Source organism: Balaenoptera acutorostrata, chromosome 4, assembly GCF_949987535.1.
Source record: "Balaenoptera acutorostrata chromosome 4, mBalAcu1.1, whole genome shotgun sequence".
Classification (NCBI taxonomy): domain Eukaryota; kingdom Metazoa; phylum Chordata; class Mammalia; order Artiodactyla; family Balaenopteridae; genus Balaenoptera; species Balaenoptera acutorostrata.
In genome coordinates this window covers 148,647,954-148,662,961 of record NC_080067.1, presented here as the reverse complement: position 1 = coordinate 148,662,961, position 15,008 = coordinate 148,647,954, and the positions used below count along the sequence as shown (strand labels likewise).

Below are 15,008 nucleotides of genomic sequence, written 5' to 3'. Positions count from 1 at the left end.
GCCCAGGACAGATGTGGTCGTTCCCCGCCAGGAGCTCCCAGCTAGTGGAGAGGCCAGACGACAGGTCACCAGCGATCATCACAAGGCTGTGTCACACAGTGCAGTAGGGGACACAGGGGGTGCAAAAGAGGGTCACCTGACCCAGGCTTGATGGTCACAGGAGGTGACATCTCAGCAGCATACAAGGAGTTGGCCAAGCGCTCGGGGAAGAGAAGGGACATGGTCTGTGCAGAGGGAGCACAGCTGGACAAAAGCCCTCAGGCTGGTATGGGGAGCGGGGATGGAGCAGGGAAAGGGAGCGGGGAGGGCTGAGGGCCCTGGCAGCGATCTGGGCCCAAGATGATGGTTGTCTGGGAGCGCAGACTTAAGGAAGGCCCAAGAGGTGAGAGAAAGCAGAAGAAGGAGCTGGGATGACACCCAGCTGTCTGGCTTGGGCAGCTAGCTGGATGGCGGCATCTTCGTGGAGAGAGGCGACAGATGAAGGACAGACAGACTTGAGGGGCAGGGTGCGGGCAAGGAATTAATTTATACTTGTTGAGCGTTTGGTTCCCGTGGGGTGTCTCAGTGGGGCTGTTGACTGGGGTTGGATGTGTGAGTCTGGAGTCTCTGGAAGAATCCTAGGTGGGTGAGAGAGGCCTGATACAGACAGCAGGGGAGGAGAAAGCTTGCCTGGGCGGCAGGGGAGGGGGGTGGGGTGGGGTGGGGGGTGTGCGGGCGGGCGGAGGCCTGGGTGGTGGTGAGGAAGGAGAGCAGAAAACCATTTCAGGAAGGTTGGCTGCGCTGGGGAGAAGTGAAGGGCCCAAAGCTGGAGAAGGACTCAGGGGGGAGGAAGGACATTTCTTAAATGCAAGGACATTTTCTTTTTCTTTCTTTCTTTTTTTTTTTTTAAATATTTCTTTCTTTATTTAGGCTGTGCTGGGTCTTAGTTGTGGCGTGCATGTGGGATCTAGTTCCCCCTCCAGGGATCGAACCCGGGCCCCCTGCACTGGGAGTGCGGAGTCTTACCCACTGGACCACCAGGGAAGTGCATGGACATTTTCAAGCGTAGACAGAAGTCGGGAGAACATTATAATGAAGCCCCAGGTACCCATCGCCTGGCTTCATCAATGATCAATGCACCACCAATTTTGTTTCCTCTCTGTCTTGACCCACTTCCTGCCCCAGGATATTTTGCAGAAAATCCCAGACGTTATATTTCACCTGTAAAGTTTCAGTGTGTATCTCTAAAAGATACAGTTTTAAACATAATCACTCTACCGTCATCAGGGCTCCCCAAGCAAGAATAATTCCATAATAGCGTCAAATACCCAGCCCGTGTTCTCACTCCCCTGAGTGCCCTATAAATGGTCTCACTCTGTCAGTTTATTTTCAGATGGGGACCCAAACAGTCCACACGTGTACTGTCTGATGTGTCTCCTAGGTCTCTCCATCTGGAGATTCCCCTGCATCTTCGTCCTAAGCAATTTCTTGCTGTTGTCACGGAGGCCAGGCCATTCTTCTTGCAGAGTTTCCTACACTCTGCATTGTGCTGACCCCATCTTTATGATATGGTCGAACATATTCTTTATGTACTTCCTGTGTACCACCTGAAATTGGCAAGGAGCTCCCGAGGCTTGATCAGATTCGGGTCGATTCAAGCCAGTGAGGCATCTGGCATCTGGTCATCTTCTGCCGTATTTAGACGTTCCTTGCCTAAGTTCATTAATTCATTAGAAGTAGAATTCATAGTTGTGAAATGGTGACATCATAATTCCATTGTTTCTTTTTTATTTGCTAGCCTACTTCTATAAAGAGAAACTTCCCCTCATCAGTTATTTAGTTAACCCTGAAGCACAGTTCATATAGAAAAGGCAGGATACATGTGGAATTCCTTTATTTGCCACTTGTCAAAATAATGAGCTGGCTTTCTACTATTCTTCAAAAGTTAGCCATGAGTTTTCCTTTGTTCTGCTTTTTTATTCTCCGCACTAGTGGGCTGAGCCACAGTTGCTGTATTTGCATCCATTCCAGTTACTCTCCTTGTTGAATCGCACTGGTCAGGGAGTCCTTCTGACATGACCCGGGTACCTTTGATACTGTCCTTGCTTTCTAGGGTGACAAGATGTCCTCACAAGCTCATTCCATGCACCTCCTGCCCCAGACCTGGAAATCAGCCCCTTCTCCTGGGAAGCCCAGGTCCCAGAGCAGCCAGAAGGGAGGGTGGGCGTGGACACATCCAGGAAAGGGGACTGCGTGCTTGAATGACACATGTCCCTCCAGAGGCGGAAAGACAAGGAATCCAGAATATGTGAGGAGGAATGAGCCTCGGGTTGGAGAAGATACGATGGAAAAAGGGCAGAGAGCCGTCACTTTGTGGGTGGGCAGGCACGAGGGGAGGGTTCTTCCCTCTGTCTCCTTTGTCGCAGAAGGGAGTCAGTTGTGAAAGTGAAGAGGGAAGTGTTTTGGGGAAATCGAGAAGGTTCCAGGGAACCATTGGGAACCCTGGGGAGGGGACAGCAGGTGTGGCCCAGAGAAGAGACGGAAGGTCATGAGACAGTGAACCTCTCTGAGCGCCGATCTGAGAGGTGGTGCGAGCGTGTCCGTGAGCCCCAGCGGCGCTGAGAGAGGACAGACAGGTGGACAGCTCCACTTGGAAGGGTTGGCTTTTGCCGCCCCCAACTCGAAGGGAAGACTCACTCCTTTTCCTTGGTCTTAAGAAAGAGGTAACTCTGACACCTGCTGGACGGTTGGGTCATCCATGGTAGAGAGGCACTAGGAATGCAAACCTACTATGTACAAAACAAGCTCTGTGCTACTAGTGGGTATTGCAAGGAGAAATAGAACTGGAAAAAAGGACCTTCTGCCCAGAAGCTCTGTCTCTGCAGGGAAAGCACGAGGCGTGTGCATGCAGGAAGGAGCAGACATTGCCTGGGGAGGGCGGAAGCGGGCCGAGGGCTCCCTGTAGGGAGCTTTGAGGATACGGGGCTTCAGAGCTCATGAAAATGCCTCCAGCTTCGAAAGCAGAAAAGCATGAAATATTATTAGAGAGATAAGGAAACAGAACCTGTTTCCTGACCGTGAAGGAGTTTCATTTTATCTCCACTGATCAAAAAGCAAGAATTTTAGCAGTATGGGGCGCTCAACCGGTGAGCCGGGGAGATTTTTGGTTCCATTGCTAATGTTGTTGGTAAAGAACAGAATGAAGAGCCTCCCACTAGAAGCACGTCTTGTATTCCAGGCAGACAAGAGCCCACACGCCAAGGAGCCGTAGCCTGACCAAGAATGGAGGAGCAGGTCTGCCGGGTCCCCAGGGGCCCAGAGAGGAGACGGCCAGGCCTCCAGCCGCCTGGGGCTGCAGATCTCTTGATTCGACCCTAGTTGACTCACGTACTCTGTGAGTCACCCCTTGGGTCCCCACCCAAGGCTCTCCTCCTGGATGGGAAAAGCCCAGGCAGCAGCCTTAACAGCACTTAGAATTATCCTCGGGGATGTCAGAGAGCTAGATCTCGTCTGCAAAGCAAGAGGTCTAAGCTGGACAGTAAAGTCGCAGTGTACTCGTCGTCTTTAGAAACGTGGAGAAAAGGCTAAGAGTGGAAAGCAGTTGCCTCTGGGCTGTGAGAAGAGGCACAAAAAGGACAAAGCCGTGTATTTTCAAACAAACAGAATAAAAATAAACATTAATGTTAAAAAAAGAAAGATAGAACCATGTGCTTAGCCTAGGCAATGGCTTGTTAGCGCTAGGATTTTAGACCCTGTGATACCCTAGTTAGGACGCGTTTGGGGGAGAGGAGCTTTGTAAGTCCTATGATAACACCTAACACTTGAGGCAACTGCCATTTGCGAGGGTGGTCCTTGGCAAACTGCTCGTGTAGGGCAGGTGGGCAAATGCCCCTGCTTCCAGGGCCCTGGCAGTTTTTCCTAGTTGAGAGCTTTCTTGCTTTTCTTCTGTATTGGGGTGAGGGGAGTGGTCGCTGGAAGATGCCTGAGTGCCTTGGGCGTAGCTGGACCCTGACTCCAGCGGGGCTGCTAGAGAGGCTTGCGATGAACGCAGGGACTTTCGCTTCCATCAGCCAAGTGTTCCTGGCAGTGGAGCTCCCCTCTGGAGCTCACGTGTTGCCCGAGCCCATCCGCTGTAAATTCCTCCTAGTTTTACGCCTATAAGGTCCTAGGAGGTCAGGGACAGGGAAATAGGAAGCTGGTCCATCAACTAGGGAGTCACCCCTCAGCTGAGCTAGTGCAGATAAATAGGATAAGCAAGTTGGAATATTTTTATAAGGTCTTCAGCAAGGCTCAATACCTTTCAGCCTAGGTGTGGTTTGGTAAAATATGTGTTATAAACCAAGGGGCTGTACTTTAAAGCTCCCTCTGGGCCTGTATTTGGTGCTTTACGCAGAGAGGGTACTTTTACGTGAAACAATATGTTAACAGCCTGGTGGGAGAATGCAATTACAGTGGGCCCTCTGTATCCTTGGGTACTGCATCTGTGGATTCAACCAACCGTGGATGGAAAACATTCGAAAAAAAAAAAAATTCCAGAAAGCTCCAAAAAGCAAAACTTGAAGTTGCCGCACACCAACGACTATTGACACAGCACTGACATTGTATTAGGTATTAGAAGTCATCTAGAGATGATTCAAAGTATACGGGAGGATGTGTGTAGGTTATATGCAAATAGGCCATTTTATATAAGGAACTTGAGCATCCTTGGAGTTTGGTATCTGCGGGGTGGGCATGGAGGGGAGGGTACTGGAACCCCAACAGAAACCAAGGGACAATTGTACTCCTGTTCTCTCTACCAAACCTTAGTGGAGCCTGGGAAAGTCCGACCTTGCACGGTGAGGGTCCTTGCCCAGTCAGCTGAGCCTACCAGGGGGTAGACAGGGGGTGACCGTCCACAGAGGCAACTCCCCCTCACAGCCTCCACTAATGACCTCGGCTCTTGCTGTGTTCACAGGAAGGCTTGGCCCTGGGCTCCTCCAGTTGCTACATTTTCTAGTTCACCCATTGTTTAACTCCTACGGTTGAAACCATTAGTTTTTAATCTTTATAATCAAAATCCTTTCTAAAAATAGACTCATGTAACTCAATCATAAATGCAATTTATTGGCTATGGTATTTTTTCTTTACTGTCACTCGGGATCATCTTTCTGAACACCAGCCATGATCCCGCAGTGTACGGTGGCCTGGCAGGAGTCTGGAATCTGGGGCTCTGGAATCTGAAGATGCAGGTGCAAATCTTGACTCCACACGTAGTGCTGGGGGACCCTGGGGACACCACTGCACCCCCCTGAGCACCAGAACTTCCCGGGGCTGACTTGAGGGTGAAGGAGGTCATGTGTCAGGATGTGGGCTCCACGAAGGCAGAGATTTTTTACCTTTTTTGCCCAACAGTGAATCCTTATCACCTAGAACACCTGGCACAGCGAAGAAGACACTCAATAAACCCTGGTTGTTGAATGACGAGTCACAGGTGTGAGTCAGAGCACAGAAGCTGTGGAAGCACAGCAAATTAGGGTGAATAATTATCATTCGAGGACATAGGTTGGGGGTTGAGGGTGAGCGAGAAGTACAGAGTCCCTTTCCTCAGCTTAATTTGTTGATTTGCCATTTTGTCCTAAAGAAATGGAGTTTGTTTCACCGCTTCCTCATCTTCAATATGAATCCGGTTAAGGTTTGGTTATGCGGCATAAAGTTAATAGAGGTTTTAAAGCCAAATATGCCTTCAAAGTTCCTGTGGATCACTTCACAGCCATCCTTCTGCCGGCAAAGCAGGAGCCTCGGTGGGAGGACATAGTGCTGCTTCTGTACCCGGGAGAGTCAAAGTGGAGCCCAGCCCCCAGCGGCCATGTGCCCCCCGCACGTGGACGGCAGAATCCCCGGCCTGTCCGCAGCCGCGGCTGTGCCCACGCTGGCGCTACGAGGTGTGTCACGTCAGGAATGCTCTTCCTTTAATGTCGTGGCACTGAGTCCTCCAACCCGTAAGACGCTGTCCCTGTTACAAAGATGACCAGGACGGTCCCAGGAGCTCACTATCAAGTTGGTACAAAACCACGGAGAACCTCAAGCCACAGAACCTGAAAATCCCCCCAAATCCTTAACAGGTCACAACTTTTCTGGTTTTAACTTAAACAGCAATTTAAAAACTTGGGGAAAAAAAATCATGCTTTTATAATTTTTATGAACCGAACAATATTTTGAACATAAAGGAACAAATCAAAGGAATGCAGTGGTGAAATGATCCTTACCTAACTGATTTTGCTTGACAAACGCATATTTTTACATTTCCATTCTTTTCAATGGGGAAACTTTCAGGGTCCCTGCACAGAGACCCTGTACCCAGTGTGATAGATGAGCAGCTCTAGGTGATAAGTTCCAGCACCGCCTGGCGGTGGTGGCCGGGGGCCTATTGTGGTCCAAAGTGGATCCCAGCCAGGTTCTTTTTGGTGCTGGATCTCGGTGCTTAGATGGCATGGATGCCAGTCTAGGAAACCCGAAACTACCAGCCTGGTTTATGACCTTCCTGACTCTCCTCTCTGTAGAGGGGGAAGGACATGACTTCTTCATCTCTCCTGACGACTGTATTTGGTCCACAATTGCCTAGAGGCTTGTCCTAGCAGCTAGAGCATTAAAAACTGGGCCTGGGGAGGACAGGAAGACATACAGACAAGCAGGTACGCCAGAGCCATAGAGGAGAGGCCAGCACCCAGAGCTGAGAAAGGGCTTTTGGGGGTCATCCCAGAGCAGGGGGGAATGAGGTACCCAGAAAAGACACCTGAAACAGTATTTTCTTAGTAACACAATAGAGTACAATTTCCTTAAGTAACGCCCCCTACATCCTTCAAACTTGTATTAAACATTCCCAATTCATTCTTTTATCAAATCTTGATTGAGTCAAGATAATTTTGGTATATCCTTAAGGTGACATACTTTTCAGTCTTTTAAACACTTTTGAAGAAGTTTGGACATGTCACCCCATAATGGTAAGTGATAATGGCAAGTGATAAATAAAACGACTTCAATTAAGTACAAACATTATATATACCCATTCAAAAAGCCTGAGAGGGCGCGCACCAGATGCCAGCAGTGGCATCTCTCTCTGGGAGGCGGGGTTAGTGGTCGTCTTTACTTTCTTCTTTATACTTTACTCTATTTCCCCAACTTGCCAAGAGCGTTTAGTGATTTTTAATAATCTGAGCCTAGGCTCTGTGCTAGACTGCAGGGGTCAAGGCCCTGGGGCCCTTAGGGAGGCTGACCCTGAAACACAAGTCACAACTATGCAAGGACGGCAACAGGCACAGCCAGAGGGGTGGTCAGAAGGGGCCTGAAGCAGTCGGGAAAGGCGTCCCCAGGAGGTGACATCTGGGTAAGATATTAAAGTTGAAGAACTATTCCCCAGGTAGAGAAACAAGACCCAGGTAGGTCTTGCATTTCAGAAAGAGAGAACGACATACACGGATCTCTGAGGGTGTCCTGGAGAAATGCGATCTAAATAGTTAACAACAGCTAATGTAGATGGAGAATGAGCCTTAGGGGAAAGTGCTTATCTTCACAAATAATCAAGGAAGTACAAAGTAAAGGCACCAGGAGATGCCGTTTTGCCCATCAAATTAGCAAAGAAGAGAAATGACTTACAGCAAACCAGGAAGCAGCAGGAATCAGTCACTCTGCTGGCGAGAGCGGGCCCAGGCCGGCCATTCTAAAAGGCAATGTGGTAGTAGGTATTCAGTCTTAAGGTTCCTTCCCACCGGCCCAGTAGCTCTTCATTCTCTATAACCAAATTCTACAGTCGGATTGAGATGTGCACAGAGATCTCTGCAACTCAGATGTCCATGGTGATTCTCTTTATGTTTTCATTCATTTCTTTATTTGGGGAAGTAGGTTCCCAGGTATTTGTGTGTGACTTTGCTATATCACCGACACATATGAATGTGTATTCTTCTGTATGCATCAAATATTGTACAATCAGTGAATTAAAGATGTGAGTTAAACTGACACATTACATTTCTCCAGCATCTGGCGTTTCCAGAGCATTCTCATTCTCACCGTCTTATTTGATCCTTACGACCTCCTGCAGGTTGGGTAGGGTGAGCCTGATTCTGGGAAGAGTGGATGTGTCACTCAGCCTGCAGCCTCCTCTCCTGCTCCTTGCTCAGAGAGACTGATCTATCCTTAGGCCTAGAAGGTGCAGCCCCTTGTACCATGGGATCTCCCACCACCACTACCACTGGCCAGAGCAAGGTGACAGGTAATATCAAACATAGAAGCAAACTTCCTACCCACTAGTCGGAAAGGACATCCATTCTAGGTTGAGGCACTAACATGTAGCCATCAGATATCATAGTTTTGGTAATTTTTTAAATAGCATGGATTAATGTCAAATTTGCCCCAAATGGGTCTGTACTTTTTCTTCCCTCAGTTCCTCATAACCCCCAGTATATGACCAGGGACCCAGCACACACTAAGCCATAGTTATTTAACTGACATACTGAGAGAGCCCCTGGAAAATGGAATCTGATTTAAGGAGAATAAAAAAAAACAAGATATGAGCTAGAAGAAAAAAAGAATGAGAAATTGATATACTTTACCTTTTTTTTTCTTTCCCAAGTGTTGCATAAAGTACAACTCTGTTACAAAATGCTACCTAACACCACTATCACAAGCTTCTTTGATTGAGGGCTTACTGTGTGCCGGGTACTGCTATGGGGGGGAGGGGAGCACAGGTGAGCACAGTCTGTGCCCTCAAGTTGTTGCCCAACATGAACGTGAGCCGGCCCAACTTCCTGATGTCTCTTGGCTCCACCTGTCTGACTGCATGAACCCATCCGCCCACTGCTGATGATGAATTACTGAATAATCCCACTACCTGGATGGAAAAGAATTTACTTCCTTTCTGGACTACAGCATTCTCAATATCCTTCCATGAAACCGCATACCTCACGTAGGTGTGTAGGGGTGTGTGTGTGTGTGTGTGTGTGTGTGTGTGTGTGTATCTGTTTATTTCCTCCTTGTCAGTTGTCACCTTTATAAGAGACATAACCTCAAACAGTTAAAAGAGTTCCTTTTACGTAAGGATCTACTCGTCTATATCTTCCTAGAAACTTCGGTCTCTTCCCACCCTCATGTGTATCAGTGCTAATGGATATAAGCATTAAACATAATCTGTTTTTCACAGACTAACTTCTGATTGTCACGATTACCTGGTTGAACCATCTTTGGCAGTTTGATCCTCTCTGGGAAGACACAATTGAAAATGACCAAGACAACCTGAAGTCAGAACTTCTCCAAAGACCCATGGATAGACAGAATGTGCTTGGTTACTATACGAGTAACCACAGTGTAATTATTAACAATAATAGCTAACATTTACTAAGTGCTGAGTAACAATAATACAATTATTAATAATAATAGCTAATATTTACTAGGTGTTTTACTGTGTGCTAGGCCCGTGCTAAGCTCATTACAGACATCTTATTTAGACCTCACAACAGCCCTAAAAGGGCAGTGAACTATTACCTCCGTTTTACAGATGGGTATAAATTGGCTTCAGAAAGAAGCAAACAGAGCTAGGATTTCAAACCTGGGTCTGACTCCTACCCACTAAATGCCATAAAAACTCCATTTTAAAAAAGAAGTTACAAGGCCTGTGTTTTTATATCTACCTATAGATATACCTAAAAGTGTATGTTTATAGATGTGCATATATATATATATATAATAGTTCAATTCTCAAGAACACAAGTATTTTAATAAACAACCACACATTTCCACACTGAAGATGGGCCTGAATTCATTTGGTTAAAAGTCCCTGCTTTTTACCTGAGCAGTTTGTAAACAAACACAGAAACAACCCTGTTTGCATTTTGCCGACTCCCCTCTGCCTTGTCCTCCACGGTCCAGAAGGGACAGGCTCAGGGCCTCAGCCAGTCGCCATGGCAACTGCCAGGCAGCCCCGACCCAGCTCGGAGGTGGGTCAGAAAGGTGTGGAACACGGGAAGCGGACCCCCAGGAGGCCTCCAAGTCACCTTCCTCCCCCGGGGCGGTCCCACCGTAGAAGCCGAAGCCACGATCCCCAGCCCCTCTGGGCAGAACCATGGATCGGGTTTCCTTCACTCCTTCTTTTGGCGGGGGTGGGAGAAGCAGAGAGAGGAGGGTCTCATTTATATTTAAGAAAAGCAAGAAGATAATTTCTGCCTGGGGGAATGGAGCTGGGAGGAACCATGGTCCTTCACCTTCTCCGCTCACCTGAAGCCCTGCCGCCTCGCCCCTCCCTTCTCCACGGAGGGCTCATCTGCGCACGCTCCCTGCGGTGGAGGGAGGGGGGAGGGGGAGAGGGAGGGGAGGGGGAGGGGGAAGGGAGAGGATGGGAACCCCCTCCCGCGGGGTGATGGGAAGGGCCGGCTGGGGGATTAGGGGAAGTGCCTCCCTGTCAAGGTTGAGAAGTAGGATTTCCTCCTTTCTCCAGTGAAGAAACTCCTCCTAGTGAGGCCTCACCTTTTTGTCTCTGGGGGAGGACAAGGATGAGCTATGCCGCAGTTTCGCAGGCCTTCGGATTTTGAAATCGCTGCTTCTGTGGTCACCAAGTACTTGCGTGTCACGTGGGGCTTAAGGGTCAGGGAGTCTGGGGCTGCCCCGCCTCAGGTTGGCCTAATGAGGTGTTTCTGGACTACGCAGGTCTCATAGGGAGAGGGTAGGTGGGGCTTTCTACTTGCCCTGAGCGGGGAGCAGCCTCTTTCTGGAAGGAGTTTCTGGGCTCTTTGCTGCAGGAGGCTGGGAGGCCGGTCCTGATGTTTACCTGATCTTGCCTTATTTGGACGATTGCTAAACCTGCAGGGTAGTGAAATTACTATAGATTGACTGAAAGATTTGGGTGGGTGGGGAGGATTCTAATTTGCATAAGCCATAAAGCAAGTTGTAAATTTTAGGATCTAATAATTCAATGGCTAGGCACCCAGCTGCTTATGATGTGATCCAGGGCAGGGTGTGCTTAAACCACTTTCTGAGTCTTTTAATCGAAGGCTCTTTGAGCCCGTGGTTCTCTGCTTGGTAGATGGTTAAAGTCACTCCCAGAAAAGCATAGCTATTCCTTTAAATCAGAGATCTGGGGGGCAGTAGAGTGTAGTGATTTACAGCAATAGCTTGCGTCAGATGGCATGGTTTGAATCCCACTGGCTGTGTGATTTTGAGCAATGTCTTTACCTCTCTGTGGCTCCGTTTGCTTAGCTGTACACGGAGAAATGACAGTGAGGATTTGTTAAGATAATTCATATACAAAACTCTTCAAACACTGCCAGCACAGAGTCAGCACTTAGCAAACATTACTCACTGGCATCTTTAGAGAAAATTTGAAAGTTGAATTTCTGACATTTATTTTTATATGCAAAAAAGCTAACATCTGGTTGCATATTCTTGATGGTATTACCACTCCAGGTCTCTAATATTTAACATATTTTCAGGTATTATTATAAAAAGACACACCCCACTGTAGTAAATGTGGCAACTGACAAGTATAAAGAAGAAAATCGTAGTCATCTGTCCTTCTAAAGTCCCCACTTTTTCCCACAAGGAAAACTGTTAATTTGGGGTGTTTATAATCTTTTTATCTTTGCAACTAACAAACAATATAATTGTAGGGTCTTGTGTGTTAATTTGCTTGTACATTGTTTCTTTTTTCAGTAAGTGATGGATTTGGGCCTGAGATGTGGTTAAGATTGTAACCTTCCATTATGCTATTGTTTCAGAGGGAAAGGTTGGCATGCTATGTGTTCTGGAAGATCTGTCGATTATTCAGCTATTCACCTCATGGATTTGGCCTTTGGGTTTACTCAGGCACTGTTACCCTCCCCCATCTCCCCATCCCCCAGCAACATCACACAACACACCTGGGAGGGGGCTGGGTGGGTGTGAGGAGAACTTTCTACTAATGATATGTGATTTCTTTGTTAGATCTTCATTGATGTCATTATATAGCTATCATAATAAATAACCATACATTAATAAAATACCATTTTTGATCCCCAGGGCAGCTCTTTGAGTTTGGAAGGGTTTATTCCCCTCAGTTTACAGAATAGGAAACTGAGGCTCAGGGCAGGTGAGTTGCCTGAGGTCACCGAAACTAATAGGCCATGGGAACCCAGAATTTGAAGTTGGGCATTCTGGCTCTAGGTGAGTAATATTTCCACTAAATGATGACTTTAAGACCTGTTTTCCCTCCATTTAGATCGATTTTAAAAAATACTTAAATATTAGATTTAAATAAATAAAAAGTTGGGGTTATTATTATTGTTGAAGGTATTAAATCTCAAAAGCAACTAAGAGCACCATGCAATATTTAGATTTAAGATGAAACACAGTTATTTGTATAATTTGCAAAAACACATTAAAATTGGATATACAAATGTACGATGGCCAAACCATATATAGAAATAGAACTCTGACCCACAAGTTGCAGCAACAAGCCCAGGAAACCAACCCACTATCTACAGTAACCATCTCAAGAAGCCAGCCTACTGTGGGCCAGACTGGCAGGAAGTCAGTTGCTAGCTCTACTAACTGATCCAGGAACAAACAATAACCCCTTTAACAATCGGCTCCAAATGGCCAGGACTTGATTATAACTGGGAGGCACCCTAATTTTTGCCCCCCCTTCCCCCTTAGGACCAACCAGAGAAAGCTGAAGTTTTTTTTTTTTTTTTTAAAGGGAACGCTATTTATTTATTTATTTATTTTTTGGGCTGTGTTGGGTCTTCGTTTCTGCGCGAGGGCTTTCTCTAGTTGCGGCAAGCAGGGGCCACTCTTCATCGCGGTGCGCGGGCCTCTCACTATCGCGGCCTCTCTTGTTGCGGAGCACAAGCTCCGGACGCGCAGGCTCAGTAGTTGTGGCTCACGGGCCTAGTTGCTCCGCGGCATGTGGGATCTTCCCAGACCAGGGCTCGAACCCATGTCCCCTGCATTGGCAGGCAGATTCTCAACCACTGCGCCACCAGGGAAGCCCCAGAAAGCTGAGTTTTTACCGTAACCAAACACATGGGATGTCTCGGTTCTCGTGAGCCCTCTGGCAGCTTTCCCACACCCACAGCCTGCAATCAGGGCACCAACCCCTTTCCTTTTTCCCACTATAAAGCTTTCCCACTTCTGTGCCTGCCTTTGAGTCTCTGCCAAAATGCAAGTGATGGTGGCTGAATCCCTTGCTATAGCGAGCCGTGAATAAATGGTCTTTGCTTGTTCTCATTGAGTGGTCTTTGTTTATTTCCACACACAAAATAGAGATTCTTTTAAGTAAAAGTGATAAAGGAAAAACATAGTTCCATCTCACCAGGGGATCTAAAGGCCCATATGGACTGGATTTCCTTGGCTTGGTTGAGCATCCACTGTGTGCAAAACATGAGGTGCTGGGGGGGAAACGAAGATGAGGGCGGCATGGCTCCTGATACCCAGAAATCAGACAACCACTCAGATGACTGTCACATGAGACAGAACTTGTCTTGTGTATTTGATGAAGATGGTTAAAGGTACGATGGGAATTAAGAGAGAGACAGTGAGCACAGCTAACTTGAAGGATCAATAGAAACTGCAGGAGGGAGGTGTCCAACATTTAGAGCAAAAAATTAAAAATACAGAGAAATATGGTTAATATATACTAATAAAAACTCACTACTTAAAATTAAATTTTGCATGTTGTCACACTCAGACCTTGAAAATATATAGATAGATGGATGGATGGTAGCCAGATAGATGATACAGAGAGCTGAAGTCCTTTCCTCTTTCTCTAAGCCCCATTCCCCTCTTCCTCCACGAGGGCATCCTTACCATGAATTTGGAGATTTTTCTGGAAGTGGTCTCTTATCCAGTCTTTGATGAATGGCTATGACTTTTGATAGGCAAGGCTGGGGGAAGGAAGAATTTCCAAGGAGAGAGTCTGGCACAGGCAAAGGCATAGAAGTGGGGAAGTGAAGGATGTACTGGGGCAAGTGCCTGTGGTTTTCTTTTGTCTGAAGCATCTAAACCAGTATAGGAAGGGGATGGTGGGCCGTGAGGCTGAGAGGATGACTTAGGGCTTGAATATGGAGGGACTGAACGCCAGTGGATAAGGCTGGTCTGCATTTGGGCTTCGGAGTAGAGGAGGAACGTGAGGTGGCTAAGAGTACCAAAGGCTGGAGATAGAGAGGCTGAATTAGAGGCCATTGCTAGAGCTTACAGGCTGGGATCAGGGCTGGTGACAGACGAGTCGGGAAGGAGATCATGAGGGGCCCTGGGCAGGCCGAGGGTCAGATGACCGGAGGGAAGCTAGGAGGAGGGGCCCATTAACGAGTGGGAGTGAGTGTGAATGTGCAGGTGTATGTGTGCACGTGCGCATGTGAGTGACTGTCTAGGCGTGTGTGAGGGAGCGAGCTCCATATGGGAACCCCAGGGGGCTGGACTCACACCCAGGGTGGAGGAGAGACGTCAAACCCTGATGGGCATCAAGGTAGACTGCATCTGCTAATAGGTCGGAGCTGACTCCTTGAGTCAGGAGGAGATGTTTACAGACACGAGAAAAGATCTCGAAGAACACATCTCTGTGGACCGCCAACACCGAAGGATCAGAAGAGCCCAGAAAGGTGAGGAGGGGCGGGAAGGGCCTGCCGAGGGACCCGAGGAACCAGTGGCCGGGGCTGGGAAGGGGCAGTGCCCAGCTCTAGGCAGGGGTGAAGGCCTCAAGAGAACTGGCCCGACGCGCTTCCTGCACCTCTCCTCGTTGCAGCACCACCCAGCAGCTGGTTAAAGGGGGCCAGCCACGTGGTGTCCAGGTTAGCGAGCAGGTGGGTTACCCAGTACGCCTCAGGCCCCGCCCCCTCCCTCCTCTTGCGCGACGATTGGCCGAGACGCCCCTTCTCGTTGCTATGACCGCCCCGAAGGCTGCCATTGGCTTCTCCCCACGCCTTCCCGCCCCAGGCCCCGCCTCTCTCCCGTCCCAAGCGGCGATTGGTGGATGCATCCCGTTGCTATGACAGCATGCGACGGTTAACAGTGACTCCTACCCCCGCCTTCCG

The 15,008-nt window shown here is 48.1% G+C and overlaps 1 protein-coding gene across 2 annotated transcripts in view; it reads right to left on the bottom strand.

Moving 5' to 3' along the window:
* The window catches only part of SLC37A1 (solute carrier family 37 member 1), an 80,683-nt gene extending 70,133 nt beyond the window's left edge, over positions 1 to 10,550 (bottom strand). The window contains exons 1-2 of one of the 2 annotated variants that reach the window (XM_057546138.1): positions 10,471 to 10,550; positions 7,612 to 7,675 (exon numbers count right to left, since the gene is read on the bottom strand). The gene's annotated coding sequence lies outside the window, so the exon portion shown is untranslated. Of the gene's footprint in view, positions 1 to 7,611; positions 7,676 to 9,176; positions 9,193 to 10,470 lie in introns of those variants that run through there. The other variant, XM_057546140.1, reaches the window with a different exon arrangement.
* Between the last annotated feature and the right edge of the window lie 4,458 nt (positions 10,551 to 15,008).